The sequence below is a fragment of the Mirounga angustirostris genome, unplaced genomic scaffold, assembly GCF_029215605.1.
Source record: "Mirounga angustirostris isolate CCGP_5_RB_7025 unplaced genomic scaffold, mMirAng1.0.hap1 SCAF_173, whole genome shotgun sequence".
Taxonomy (NCBI): Eukaryota; Metazoa; Chordata; class Mammalia; order Carnivora; family Phocidae; genus Mirounga; species Mirounga angustirostris.
Window position 1 is genome coordinate 39,478 of NW_026991881.1, and position 14,807 is coordinate 54,284.

General features: G+C 36.3%; 1 long non-coding RNA gene across 2 annotated transcripts in view; it reads left to right on the forward strand.

Annotated features, from left to right (window-relative positions):
- Positions 1–324: 324 nt before the first annotated feature.
- Positions 325–14,807, forward strand: part of LOC129045837 (uncharacterized) — a 56,894-nt gene continuing 42,411 nt past the window's right edge. For both annotated transcript variants that reach the window (XR_010409087.1, XR_010409086.1), the window contains exon 1: positions 325–519. This is a non-coding gene — a long non-coding RNA (uncharacterized LOC129045837). The remainder of the gene's footprint in view (positions 520–14,807) is intronic.

Sequence of the window (14,807 nt, forward strand, 5' to 3'; positions counted from 1 at the left end):
CACTTGGTTACAGCTCAGCTAAGTGCTAGCTGGATACACTTGAACAATTCCTTCAAGCTGCCGTGTTTCCCCATCTATACAACGGAGGTGATAACAGCCACGATCCAGCATGGCCGCAAAAGTTGAATGGGGCTATTTGGGACTAAGGCCACCCCAAGGTCAGCAAGAGGGACAGTTGTGTCTTTTCCCAGCAGTGTCATTTGCATTTTCTTTGTTTGTAACCTCTGAGGAATTTATGGGAAACACAGTTATTAGGAAAACAAAATACCCAGTCAACTTTTTTCTTTACGTGTGACTAGTGTCTTCTATTTTGCTCCCAGGGCTTACAAGTGGTGTGGATGGGATGCCACACAGGCTCATCACAGTGGCAGAGAACCACCTACCATCGACAACAGAGCCAGTATAGAATAGAGTCTCCACACGGAAATGGCAAGGCTCCATAGCTGGTGCCATTTTCCTACTCTTCTTAGCAGCCTGGGATTGAGCCTCAGAGAAAGGGTATCAGCGCTGGAGTCACAGGTAAATCTAATATCACTTCACTGAGACTAATTTGGGGGTCTTTAATTCTCCCCTGAGTTAAAAAAATAATAATATTTTTCTCTCCTCCCTTCTCCTGTTGGATAGAAGTAGGCAATTATATAGCGACTCATTGAATATTTTTGACGAGGGCCTATTGCTGTAGCTACACAACCCAATTAAATCTATAACTGAATTCGTAGAGTCTCAGTTTCCGGTAGATTCTACTTCAGATGGAGCATTTTCCCCTCTTTGCTGCCAGTAAACACCACCCCCACCCTCCTCTCCATCCCTTGTAGTAGAATTGTCCTGTAAAGGAATGACTTTGTTTTTATTTACATTAACTATTCTCTATTCTCTATTTTATATACATTAACTATTCTCTATTTTCCTGAGTATTCGTCAACCTGACAAATACTTGAAATTGTCAATATTGATTCAGAATCTGAATAGAGTATATGTTATATTTCAATATATACTTTAAGAATGTGTTAATATTTAAGAACCCAGACCTTCGGATTATATCTCAATTTGGCAGAAGTAATACTACTCTGTCTCAATATTTGGAATGAATTTAACATACATTTTTTTCCCTCTCTACAGCCAGTTTTTGCAGTAAAGAATTGAATTTCATATCAAGGCACAATACAAAAATAGAGAAGGGGATTTGTAAATACTAATTATTCAAATCCAAATCCATATATTCCTATTTTTCTTACTGATTTTAATACTGTCAACATTCAGGCAAATTGGTTTCTTTCTCGACATTTTTTTCAGGAGCATATTAACTTGTGTTAGATTACAAAAAAAAAAGAGAAATTCAGTAACAATAAGAAAAAAACACTGAAATGAGAGAAAAGTAGGTGTTTGAGGAGGAGAACCATTTCATACATTTTCTACCAAAAAATGCTGTTCTCTCTTTAGACCTTCATCACTTTCTTTTGCAAAGCTGTGGAACCTTAGTAACATACAAATTTCTAGTTACCATCTATTGATCTATGATTCAAGAAACAAAAATTACGGTTGAATGCATGCTGATTTCTTTGAGTCATTTTGACTTTGTTAATAATTAGGGTCCAGAAATTACCTACCTTGTGGCCTTTTGCATATTCTAAAATAAACACAGAGAAAGTAACGCTTGAGTAAAGATATTATTCTCAAGTTTTAAATCTTGGCACAACCCACTGAGAAGAACTTGTTGTCACATACCCAAACCATACTCCACACACTCTATCTCTAAGGAAAGCTTCAGCAATTTGCCTAGGTAAACAACAGAAATGCACGCCCATGCTCATGCCCTCGGTGGTGCAAAACTGTTCTTATTAAATATTGAGTGGATTTGGAAGAATGTTTATAAAATATGTATAAGGCAAAATAATAATATAAGGGACACACATGTACCCCCTTCAACCAGTTTCAGAACAAGGATAATATCTATGAGACCCTCTGTGAGATTTATTCTGATCTCAACCCCATTGCCTCTCCCTTTGGAGGCAACTCCTTGATTTTTGTTTTTAATTGAAATATAGTTGACACACAACGGTATGGTAGTTTCGGGGGTACAACATTAACAACTCCATACATTATGGCTACCATGTGTCACCTTACAGCCCTCTTACAATATCACTGACTCTATTCTTTATGCTACACCTTTCATCCCCTTGACTTACTCATTCCCTAACTGGAAACCTGCACCTCCCACTCCCCTTCACCCATTTTGCCTCTTGATTTTTTTTAATCGTTTATCACATGCATTTATATTCCTAAAAATAAAATCATTAAATTTTCCATGGTTTTTTTTTTTAAACTTTATGCTTTGAACATACTGTCTGTACACATTCTTTTTCCACTTTCTTTTTGGCAGAGCATTATGTTTCAGAGATTCATACACACTGTTCCCTGCAACTACATTTCATCCATTTCTACTGCTAAGCACTGTTCTGTAGCATGGGTATGCCACAACGTTATTTCTCCATCCTACTGTTGATCTCCATGTGTGGGGGAGGGTTCCAGTTTTACGAAATTATCAACCATGCTCAGTACAAGCACGAACATTTTTGTAAATGCATCCTAAGATGGACATGCCTAATTTCTCTAAGACATACCCTTAAAGTCATCAATTTCTGGCCCACAGGGTATGCACATTTTAGCTTTTCAAAAACTGATTAATTTCTTTCTAAAGTAATTGTAAAAAATCTATTACATTCCCCACCCCCCCACCAGTCAGTGTAGGATATTGTCCATGTTTTTAATTTTTGCCAGCTGGTCAGTATATCATAGTATCTATCTCTTTTGTAGTTTGAATTAGTTTCTCCCTCGTTCCTAATAAAAATTGCTACTTCATGTAATTAATTGTCACTCGTATTTCTTCTTCTATGAAGTGTGCCTTTAAGATTTTTCTTTCTCTCTCTTTTTTAAAATTGGGCTATTTGTCTTTTCATTATTGATTTGTAAGGAAGAGTTCTTTATATAGTCTAGATATGAATTTTGGGTTACTCGTATTTGTTTCAAAAATCTTCTCCCCATTTGTGACTTTTCATTATTTTGAACTTCTTCTAGAAGGTCTCAAACATGACATAGTCAAGTGTATCAATATTTATTTTTATTATTTATATTTTTGTGTCTTTAAGAATAATTTTCTCCTTAACAATGCTTAAAAAGCACAATCTCTTATATTTTCTTCTAAAAGTATTATTAATAACTATTCAAAGTTAAGTCCTGGGGCACCTGGGTGGCACAGTCAGTTGAGCATCTGACTCTTGGTTTCAGCTCAGGTCATGATCTCAGGGTTGTGAAATCAAGCCCCATGTCTGGCTCCATGCTCAGCAGGGAGTCTGCTTGAAGATTCTCTCCCTCTGCCCCTCTCAACATTCCTTCTCTCTCTCTCAAATAAATAAATAAATCTTAAAAAAAAACCAGTTAAGTCTTAAGTCCCACTTAATTGATTGTTGTGTTTGCTATGAAACAAGAACCCTATATAATTTTTTTCCATTTAGATAACTAAATGTCACATCGCCATTTATTGAACTGTCTCTCCCTTCTCCACAGATTTTCAGTAAAAGCTTTGTCATATACCAAGCTTCCATATATACATTAGATGCTTTCTGGGACCTCTATTTTCATCCATAGGTCAATTTGGCTATCTCTAGGCCAATACTTTGTTGTCTTATTAATATAGCTTCATAATAACTCTTGATTTCAGGTAAGGCAAGGCTCTCAACTTCTTAAGCCTTGGATATTCTTGGCAATATGAAATTCCACATATATTTTAGGATAAGTTTGTCAAGATTATAAAAAAATCATTTTGGCATTTGATTGGAATTTCATTGCATCTGTGTAGATCAATTTCAGTAGTTAAGGCTTAGAATCTCCCTGGATGTTCTGCTGTTGCTGTGTCCCGTGTAATTTTATGTAAAATTCTGTCATTATAATTCAGGTGTAAATATTTTCTAATTTCTATTAATATTTCTTCTTTGATCTGTGTGATATTTAGTTGTTTATTTCTTAAGTCTACAATGCTTAGATTTTAAAAAATTATCTTTATGACATTGATTTCTAACTTAATTGTTTTGTGGTAAGAGAAGACAGTCTATGAGATCTTTTTCCAAATTTATTGAGACTTGCTTTATATTCCAGTACATGGTAAATTTAAAAAAAAGTCTATTACATATGTGTTTGAAATTGACTTTGTAAAGAATTTAACCCAGACCAAAAGGTTGTGATAAAAATTTTAGTTACTTATAGGACTGTTAAGTTTGTCAATTTCCCCCTGGGTTAGTTTTAATGAGATATTAGTAATTTCATCACATCTGTATTCTAGTTCATATTTTTCTTAACAGATATTCCTAATCTGCTGCTAAAACCATTCATTGAGTTTTAAATTTTCAGTTATATTTCTGCCACTTTGAAATGCTTTAATTTTTTTTATCTTGTTTGTTTGCAGGTGTATTGTTCTTTATTCATATTTTATCTCCTTCTTTTATATCTTTAAACATATTGAACCTATTTAGAAAACCTACAGTGTTTCTAGTAATTCAATATCTGCATCATTCTGGGTCTGATTCTGTGCTCTATTATTTTTGCTGCTTTGCACTCACCATGTTTGATGTTTTACTCCTTTTGACTATGAATTCATATTTTTGGGAACTTGATCTAAGAGAATCCTTTGAGGTAAAGGTAGAAGCTCAGTTTGTTCAAAGGAGATTTTGCATTCTGTCCAGTACCTGGGGCATGTTTAGACCAGGACCACTTTAATACATCTCCTTAGGTTTTATTGGATCACCCCAAGTGTGTGAATTCCAGCTGCAATCTACATGAGAAATAACCTATTGTTACATATATTCAGAAGGAAGATTCCCCCCCTCCATTCATTACCAAATTTTAATATAAACGTTTCTTTTCTTTTCCTTGTAGGAAGAAGTCTAATTCACTTTTATTTTGAAGGTGTAGCCTTTTGAGTTCCAGCATTATGCATGTATGCAGGCATAAGAGTGATCTTCTATTAGACTCTCTGCTCTGGGTAGGCTCAGAGCTTTGTATCCTATCCCCCACGCCTATGAGGCCAGGACATCTGAAGCTCAAATTCACCTGGTTTGGCAAACATTCTCAAGATCAAAGCTAGATTAAAGTTTCCTTCACCTCTCTAAGTTTCTGCTTTAATTTAATTTTCAGCTCTGAGCGATGGTTACTAATTTGAAAGCTCGTTGATACATGAAAAATAATTAGATGTTTCATCAAACAGGGTTTTTTAGTTATATTTAGTGAGTTAGGATTTTTTTTAAAGGTATGTAGCCTGCTATAACACTGTGTAGAAAAGTGATTTTCACATGTTTTCGTCTTCAGACTCCCTCAATTATAATTATTTTGCTTTAGTTTTTTTTTTAAAGCTTTATTTCTTTCAGGCAACTTTGTAAAATGTTAGCAATTTTTGTTGTTTTAAACTGTAAAACACTAAAAAGGATCTAAGTCTTATATTTGATCTGTACAAGTAGAAAAGTACATTTTGTAAGAATAAAGAAATGTTCTCCTGATAATTGAAATTCAATGATTATTAAGATTAAGGAAAAGCATAAGTAGTGGGAGTATTATATGCCATATTATTTTTTTAAAGGTAAGTATCTCTTTTTTTTTTTAGATTTTATTATTATTTATTTATTTGACAGAGAGAGACACAGCGAGAGAGGGAACACAGCAGGGGGGAGTGGGAGAGGGAGAAGCAGGCTTCCTGCAGAGTAGGGAGCCCGATGCGGGGCTCAATCCCAGGGTCCTGGGATCATGACCTGAGCTGAAGGCAGACACTTAACGGCTGAGCCACCCAGGCGGCCCTATGCCACATTATTTTTAAAAAATTGTCTTACCCCTTCCCTGTTAAGTGTATCATCTAACTCCACTCATTGTCATATGACTTGCCAGACCTCCTGTGGGAACAATGTGCATCCCCAATTCACTCTTGGTTGGATAGGGGGAAATTTGAACCTCTTTCTTTTTGAACATTCAACTCATCAAATTATTGAGGACCTGTCATACTGAAAAGACTCTGCTAGGTGTTGTGGGAGATATAAGGATGAATGAAGTTTCTTCTCTGCTCTAGAGTAGCTAACAATGACATGGAAAAGACAGATGCATTCATCAAAAACTAAAATGCAAGGTAAACAGTAATGAGTGCTCCAGGAGGCCAAGAGAGTCTAGGGGAAAGAAGAATAAATTCTATCAGGCGATGCTGACAGTGGTATACTGGTAAATGCTTAACAACTGACCCTATAGGGCTAAAGCCCTGATTTGTATCATTTGCCAATTTTCATGGTATCCATATTTTCACCATGGCCAATTTCAAACTGCCAGTATGATGTCAGTCAGCTCAAACATTTCTGAAAATATAACAATTGGTTTTTGCAAGCTGGTACAAGGTGGCTCTACCCCTTGTGTTGGGGATAGCTTCTTGTAGTGGGACTGAGGTATATCTTAAAGAAAAGCTAATATTCTGGTATGTGAATAGGGAGAGGTATTCCAGACAGAGGGAAAATCCTAGAAAAGGCAGACATGTGGGAAAATCTAAGATCTATTTAAATAATCCTTGGAATGCTGGTGTGGATGGCTATAGTATCTATAGTATACATGGTGGAAAGAAAGGGTAAGAGGGGCCACTAAACGATGGCTGGGAGCTGCTTTGGTTGGCCCTTGCCTCACAAACAGATTCACTGAAATGATAAGACACATGAAAATTTCATGCTCTATGCCTTTGCCACAATTGTTTTTAATGTATAAAGGGTAATAAAACCAATGACAATGTACCCACCATTCAATCTAAGAAATTAAACATTACTAATACAGTACACACACACACATATAAACCCTTTCTTCTTTACATACATATATAAGTAGTTATAGCTCTATATTAATAATTTATATATATAAGTAATATATAGTATTGCTTACATATATTTAAACTTGATGAAAAAGATTTCACAGGAAAACTGTATGTTGTGTTTATACTTGTGAAATTTACTTTGCTTTTCTCATTTATATTTTATTTGTTTTAGTCTTTCATGTTGATATTTGTAGTTCCAATCCATTTATTCTCATTGCTGTATAGTATTCTATTATATACATAGAACATACTTTGTTTTTTTGGTCAGCATTTAGGTTGTTCCCATTTTTTGGTTATTACAAATATTTCTGCTAAGAACATTTTGTACACGTCTCCTTTTAGATATGAGCTAGACTCTCCCTGGGGCAAATAACTAAGGCTGCATCATTATGTGTGTTTGTTTTCAATTTTACTAGTTACTACCAAGTTATTTTCCACAGGTGTTGGTATTATGACCTTTCCACCAGTCTCTGTTGCTCTATATTGGTATTAATCTTTGATATTGTCAGACTTTTAATTTTTTCAATGATACTGGAGTGAATGGTATCTCATTATGATCATATGCACATTCTTTGATGTGAAGTTGAGCATCTATTCATTTATGCCATTTTTTACTCTTCTGTAAATTTTCTGTTCATGTAATTCACCTAGTATTGTTTTTTTATCTATTAATGTGTTTGTTAATAAATGTAAAACATCTCTTTCTCAATCCCTCTGTCGATATCTCCCAAGATACTGAAAGAGCCCCATAAAACTGTTTAGAAACTTCTCGCTCATCCACCACTCACTGTGCATGAATGGATCTCATTACACTTAGTATGCTAAAAACATTGAGAATTGAGCTAACAGATAGACCTCTGTGCAGATCCCAGACTGACCACTGGGTAGTACACATACAGGACAGATCTGAATAGTACTGCAAAGTCTTTGGAAACTGAACTGATCTGAAACCAGAGTCCATGGAAGATGGGTTGGAAGTTGCAGCTTCAATCTAAGCAGGTCAAGTGCCTGCTAAAAAAAATTTTTTTTTCATAGAATATAAACAAAACCAGAGCCTCATGATCTAATATTCAAAATGGCCAGGGTACATTCTAAACTTACATGACATATAAAGACTCACTGAAGTCTCAACTCCCATGGGAAAATATAGTCAACAGATGCCAATATTGAAGTGACATAGATCTTGGAATGATCTGACAAAGACTTTAAAGAATCTATTCTAAAAATGTTTGGATGAGTAATCATGGACACTCTTGAAACAAAGTATCAGCAAAGAAAGAGAAGATATAAATAACAAAATGGAAATTTAGAGTGACTGAAACAAACAAAAAAACCTCACTGGGTGGACTCAATAGTAGAACGGAAATGACAGAGCAAAGAGTCACAAACTTGAAGACAGACCAATAGAAATTAACTAATCTAGACAGTGGAGAGAAAAATGATAGAATATAGCTAACAGAGCCATAGGGACTGGAGGTGGGGGGACAACAATGAAAGATCTAATCTGCATGTCACTGAAATCCCAGAAGGAAAAGAGAAAGAGTGAGATACCAAAAAAAATTCTTGAAATACATAATGACTGAGAATTGCCAAAGATCGAATATTCAAGAAGCTAAGTGAACCTAAAATAGAGTAAACCCAATGAAATCCATGCTCAGACATAGCATTATATTTTATTTTTTTTTAAAGTCAGACATAGTATTATAAAAGTGATGAAAACCAAAGACAAAGAAAAAAAATCTTCCAAAAAAAAAAAAAAAAAAGAGGACACATCACCTATAGGAGAATAATAATGCAAGTATCTGTGGATTTCTCATCTGAAACCACTGAATGAAGAAGTGGCACAACATTTTTCAAGCACTGAAAGAAACAACGGCCAACCTAGAATTCCACATCCAGTAACAATACCATATAGGAATGAGTGAAATTAAAACAGATGAAGGAAATTAAGAGAATGTATACAGATCTACCCAGAAATCATTTCTAAAGGAAATTCTACAGACAGAATGGAGGGAAACTTGGAACCTCTGGAATGATGGAAGAGCAACAGAAATGGCAAATATTTGGCTAAATACAGTAGACTATCTCCTCTTGAGTTCTTTGCAATATGTTTAATGGTTGTAAGCAAAAACTGTAACATTGTATGATGGAGAATTCAATGTAGGTAGGTTTAATCTATATATTGTAGTACCCAGGGAGGAGGATAAAGGGACCTACATGGACTTAAGGTTTCTATATTCCTATTAAAGTTCTAAAACATTGATTCTAAGTAGACTGTGAAAAGTTAAGTATGTATATTGTAGTCACCAGAGCAGCCACCAGACAAATTATATGAAGAGATGTAGTCAAAATCACAATCAATACATTGTAATGGAATACAAAAACTTGGTCAAATAACTAAAAAAAAAAAAAGTAGGCAGGTAAAGAGGAAACAGAGAGAACAAACAGAAAAAATACATAAAATGGTAGACCTAAATCCAAACATGTTGATAATTAGATAAAATGTAAATGATCTAAACATGTTCATTAAAAGAGGTTTTAGAAATGAATTTTTAAAGAAATGACCCATATGCTGTCTACAAGAAACTCATTTCAAATCTGACATAATAGATTAAAAGTTAAGGGATGGAGAAAAATATATCACGCAAACATTAGTCAAAAAAACCTGGAGTGACTACATTAATATCAGATAAAGTAGACTTTAGCACAAAGAAGATGCTAGAAATAAGAGAGATAGTAGGTTTACAAAAAAGACACAATTCTAAGCAGGTACTTCTTTAGAAACAGAACTGCAAAATACACGGAGTAAAAATTTATAGAACCAAAAGAAAAAGTCAGGAAATGTGCAATTACACTTGAAAATTTCAACACTGTTCTTCAGTAATAGAAGGAGTCAACAGAAAATCAACAAAAATATTGACCAATGCTATCAACCAACTGGATCTAACTGGCATTTAGAGAACACTCCCATCAACAACATAATACACATTTGTTTCAAGTGCACATGGAATATTCACCAAGATAGATCATATCCTGGGCATAAAACAGACCTTAACAAATATCAAAGAATGGAAATCTTACCAGGTATGATCTGTGTCTATAGGGAATTAAATTAAAAATTAATAACAGAAGGCTAACAAGAATTTCTCCAAGTGCTTGGAAATTAAGCAATATACTTATAAATAATCCAGGAATCAAAGAGTAAGTCTCAGGGAAATTAGAAAATATTTTGAATTGAATGAATATGATAATACAATGTATCAAAATTTATGGGACACAGCTAAAGCTGTGCTTGCAGGGAAATTTATCCCATTAAATGCATATATTAGAGAAATACCTGTCCTAAAATATAACATTTTTAAATTTCACAATGCTATGAGTGCAAAGACGACCTTTAAAAATTTCAAAGGAAAAAAAACAGATTGCGTGCTAACATAAAGGACTGGAGTCAGAATGGCCTTAGATTTCTCCAGAGTAAAAGTGGAAACTAAAAGCCACTGAGCAATTTGCTCTAAATTTTGAGGGAAATTATTTCTAAGTTGGGGTTCTTTGTTCTTGGAGTTTCAGCCCAATTATCAATCAAAATTAAAGATAAAATCAATACCATTTAGGACACTGAAGGTCTCCAGAATGGTTCCTGTACATCTTTCTAAGAAAGCTCCTAGAAAGTGTGCCTAAACCAAATGAGGGATGGGGAGCCCGGGTGGCTCAGTCAATTAAGCGTCCGACTCTTGATTTTGGCTCAGGTCCTGATCTCAGGATGGTGGGATTGAGCCCCGGGTCGGGCTCCATGTTCAGTGGGGAGTCTGCTTGAGGATTCTCTCTCTCCCTCTCCCTCTGCCCCTCCCCCCATTCATGTTCTCTCTCTCTCTCTTTCAAATAAATAAATAAATTTTTAAACCAAATGAGGGAATAAGCCAATAAGGAGAAAAAACTTGGGGTCTTTGTGTCAGAGGAGCTAGTAGCATAGCTGAGAGACAAAGGACATTCTCAGGATGATGGAGAGAGGGCGTATTAATGATGACAGCAATGCAGCACGGCTGAACAGCACACAACGAGGAATTAATGGAAAAGATAGAGGTCTTCAAGTAATGTCCCTTTCCACTGCCCCTTCGGAGAAACGAACTGATATATTTGACTGAACTGGGAGGAATTTCACAGTTTTAGCGGTGAGTGTGCAAAGAATTATTGATAGGTAAACAGAAAGCTAAACAAAGGAACAAATGTGATAATTATACTAATTTCCAGGCAACACAAAGGTGTGCAAGAAAGGAAATGTGATTATCATATACAAGTGGCTTAGCTCTGAATAATACATATTCAGTTATGATAACGTAAACTCTGAATATTCAATTTGTCAAAAATGGAATATCACTCTGTTAACAGAATAGGCAGAGGCACAGAAGGGGTTGTGTAAGAATATGAAGTTCTAAGTTTTGATCACAAGAATTCATATATGGTGTTTGAAAATGGAAAAATTAATACATAGCAGCATTGTATGTTGTTTAGAAATCTGAAAATAAAGACCAAAAAAAAAAAAAAAATCACAGCCAGAAGATTTGAGTTGTTCCCTCCGGAGAGAGAGAATCACATGTGGAAGGAAATAGTCAGGCTGTTCAATTATAAACTCTTAGTAATATTTTACTTTTTCAGATATGTGTATTACTGTGATATAAATAAAAAGAGTGCTCAGTGCTAAAATATAATTACAGCTCTTTCTAGCAAATAGTAACACTAGTAATAGTAGTAGCCAATCTTTATATAGGACCTACAGTGTGGCAGGGCCTACGCTGAGAGCTTTTTATCCATTATTTTATGTAATTCTGACAGGCCCCATTTGAAGCAGATACCATTTTTCAGAAAATGACATTATGGTTTAGAGAGGTTTTGTGAATTATCCAAAGCTGGTATAGTTGGCAGGTGCCTTGGCGAAGATAAGAATCTTAGCCTCCTGACTACAGGGCCCTGGTTTCTAACTGCATTGACATTTTATGGTTTTTCCAGCCTAAGGCACCATCTCTCCCCAGCTGAGCCCCAGTCCGAAAATATAGGTGGTGGCATCAACACTGCCATGCCTGGACATGTGAATATAATATGGGAAGATGATTTTTCTCTTTTGTTCTCACCATGCCGGTGCCCCCTCCCCCTTTATCCTAAAAGCAAAGAATTGTAGCCACAAATCAAAAACTACTTTCACAGCTTCAGGATTCTTTTAGTCTTTGGCTTCTATCACTGTGCTACTTGTTACATGTATTTAAACAACAAAAAATGATGTAAAATTTCCTTTCTAGAACTCTTTAAAGCGTCAACATAGATTAGACGGCAGATAGTAAATTTCTTTTAGGATTTTAGTAGGACAGAAAAAAAAGTTTACGGGACGCCTGGGTGGCTCAGTCAGTTAAGCATCTGCCTTCGGCTCAGGTCATGATCCCAGGGTCCTGGGATCGAGTCCCGCATCAGGCTTCCTGCTCTGCGGGGAGCCTGCTTCTCCCTCTGCCTCTGCCTCTCTCTCTATCTCTCATGAATAAATAAATAAAATCTTTAAAAAAGAAAAAGAAGTTTATACATACATACTTTTGCCTTTTTTTTTTAAAGATTATTTATTTATTTGAGAGAGAGAATGAGATAGAGAGAGAGAGCATGAGCAGGGGGAGGGTCAGAGGGAGAAGCAGACTCCCCGCTGAGCAGGGATCCCGATGTGGGACTCGATCCTGGGACTCCAGGATCATGACCTTAGCCGAAGGCAGTCGCTTAACCAACTGAGCCACCCAGGCGCCCCCATACTCTTGCCTTTTAAAAAGTAAGTTTGACATTGGGTATATTTAAAGTTCTAAAAATACCTCTCACGAAGCAACTTTTCTTTGCCCTATCACAGCTTTCCATCGTTGGCCAGCGCATTCTGGAAAACATCCCAAATATTTGAGTCTGTTCTTCATCTCAATTCCCTGTCTGCTTATTCAAGATGAGAATCCAGGGACAGAAATAACTCAGGAAAATAGCAGGGGAAAAGCATTTATCAGCAGGAAGCTAAGGAAAGCACATTCATGGATCAATCTCTTTTAAGTCAGCAAAAATGAAATTTCTCTCCCCACTGCCACAGACCAAGCATAGTTTAAACTTTTGAGGAGATGTCAAAATGATTTCTTTATATAAATAACAGCCTCTATGCTAACTATGTTGGTCACCATTCTCAGACACAATACTGATATTAAAACTGATGTTAAAATGGACATTCCAGGTCTTTTCTATTAAAAAGCTGCATAAAGGGGGTGCCTGGGTGGCTCAGTTGGTTAAGCGTCCGCCTTTGGCTCAGGTCATGATCCCTGAGCCCCAGGATCGAGCCCCATGTCCGGCTTCTACTTAGCTGGGAGTCTGCTTCTCCCTCTCCCTCTGCCCCTCCCCGCTGCTCGTGCTCACTCTCTCTCGCTCTCTCTCAAATAAATAAATTTAAAAAATCTTTAAAAAAAGGAATATAAAAAAACCCTGAATAAAGACTCATTATTTCTAGGGACCGAGATTATCATCATCAACACCATGAAAATACGGATTTTAGTCATCTTTAGAGATTTTCTGCCTCAGGGGCTTCCAAAGTGCTCCTCATGGGTAGCGAGAATGGCAAATATGGGAGAGAGGTTTCCCACATGCCACAGTTGAGAGAACTTCACTGTCAAGTTTTTCTGCTTTGCCCACCAACCAAAGATCACCGGGAACCGTTTTAGTTAATAAACAGGTTTATTACCATTGCAGCAAGGGCGGGGGGGAGGGGACTGCACACTGCAGAAAAACATTGGAGATTCTGTGAAAGAGAAAATGGACAGGGGGGAGTGGTTTGCTTATTACAGGATTAAGGCTTGTGTTAGGGTGTTTTTTGTTTTTGTTGTTGTTGTTGTTGTTTGTGGGAGGGTTCAGGAAGCAAAGGTCTGTATTGAATCGACTGCTGTCAGGAATCTGGGGCAATTCGATGGTTGGGTATCTTAATTTTTCTCTAAGAGGTAGGAGGAAGAGAATGGGGCTAGAGTATTCACTGAAGAAGCACTTGTCACTCATGCTGACCGAGAAAGTAGTTGTAGTAGCGTTTGGTCATTCTGTGATTGCCCAATGTCTCTGTTAATATGTCTGTTCAGGCATCATTATGAAGTATGAGGTGGTGTTTCTATTATTTTGTTCCATCACAGTCATGGGGGGGTCCTTGTCTGAGGTTGATATCCCGCAATATTGTTTTTGTCCAGCAGAAGAACACCATGCCTTAACTGGAAGTAACTAGGCCAGCTACCAGGCATCAACTGTCAAGACTTCTCTATTTTGGGGGAACAGCTTTATTGAGATGTAATTGACATACAAACTACATATATTTAAAGCATAAAATTTGATGAATTTTGATGTATATACAACTTTGAAACCATCACCACAATCCAGATAATGAATACATCCATCACCCCCAAAAGTTTCCTGGTAACCCCTTTATAATGCTCCCTTCCCCATCTCTCTATCCATCCTAAAGCAACCACTGATCTAATTTATGTCCCTATAGAAGAGTTTGCATTTTCTGGAGTTTTACAAACTAAATCATATAGTGTGTACTCTCTTGTGTTGGGCTTCTTTCACTAAGCATAGTTATTATGTGCTTCACCCAGGTTGTTGTATGTATCGATAGAAAATTCCTCTTTATTGCTGAATAGTATCCCATTGTATGGACCTATCACAGTTTATTTATCTATTCATCTATTGGTGGACATTTTGATTGTCTCTATTTTTGGATCTTATAAATAAAGCCGCTATAAAATTCTTATACAAGTCTTTGTACTGACATATGCTTTCATTTTTCTTGGGCAAATACCTAAGAGTGGAATGGCTGGATCATATGGTAGATGTATGTAGACGTTTTTATGAACTTCTGAGCTGCTTTTCTCTCTCTCAACTTTTT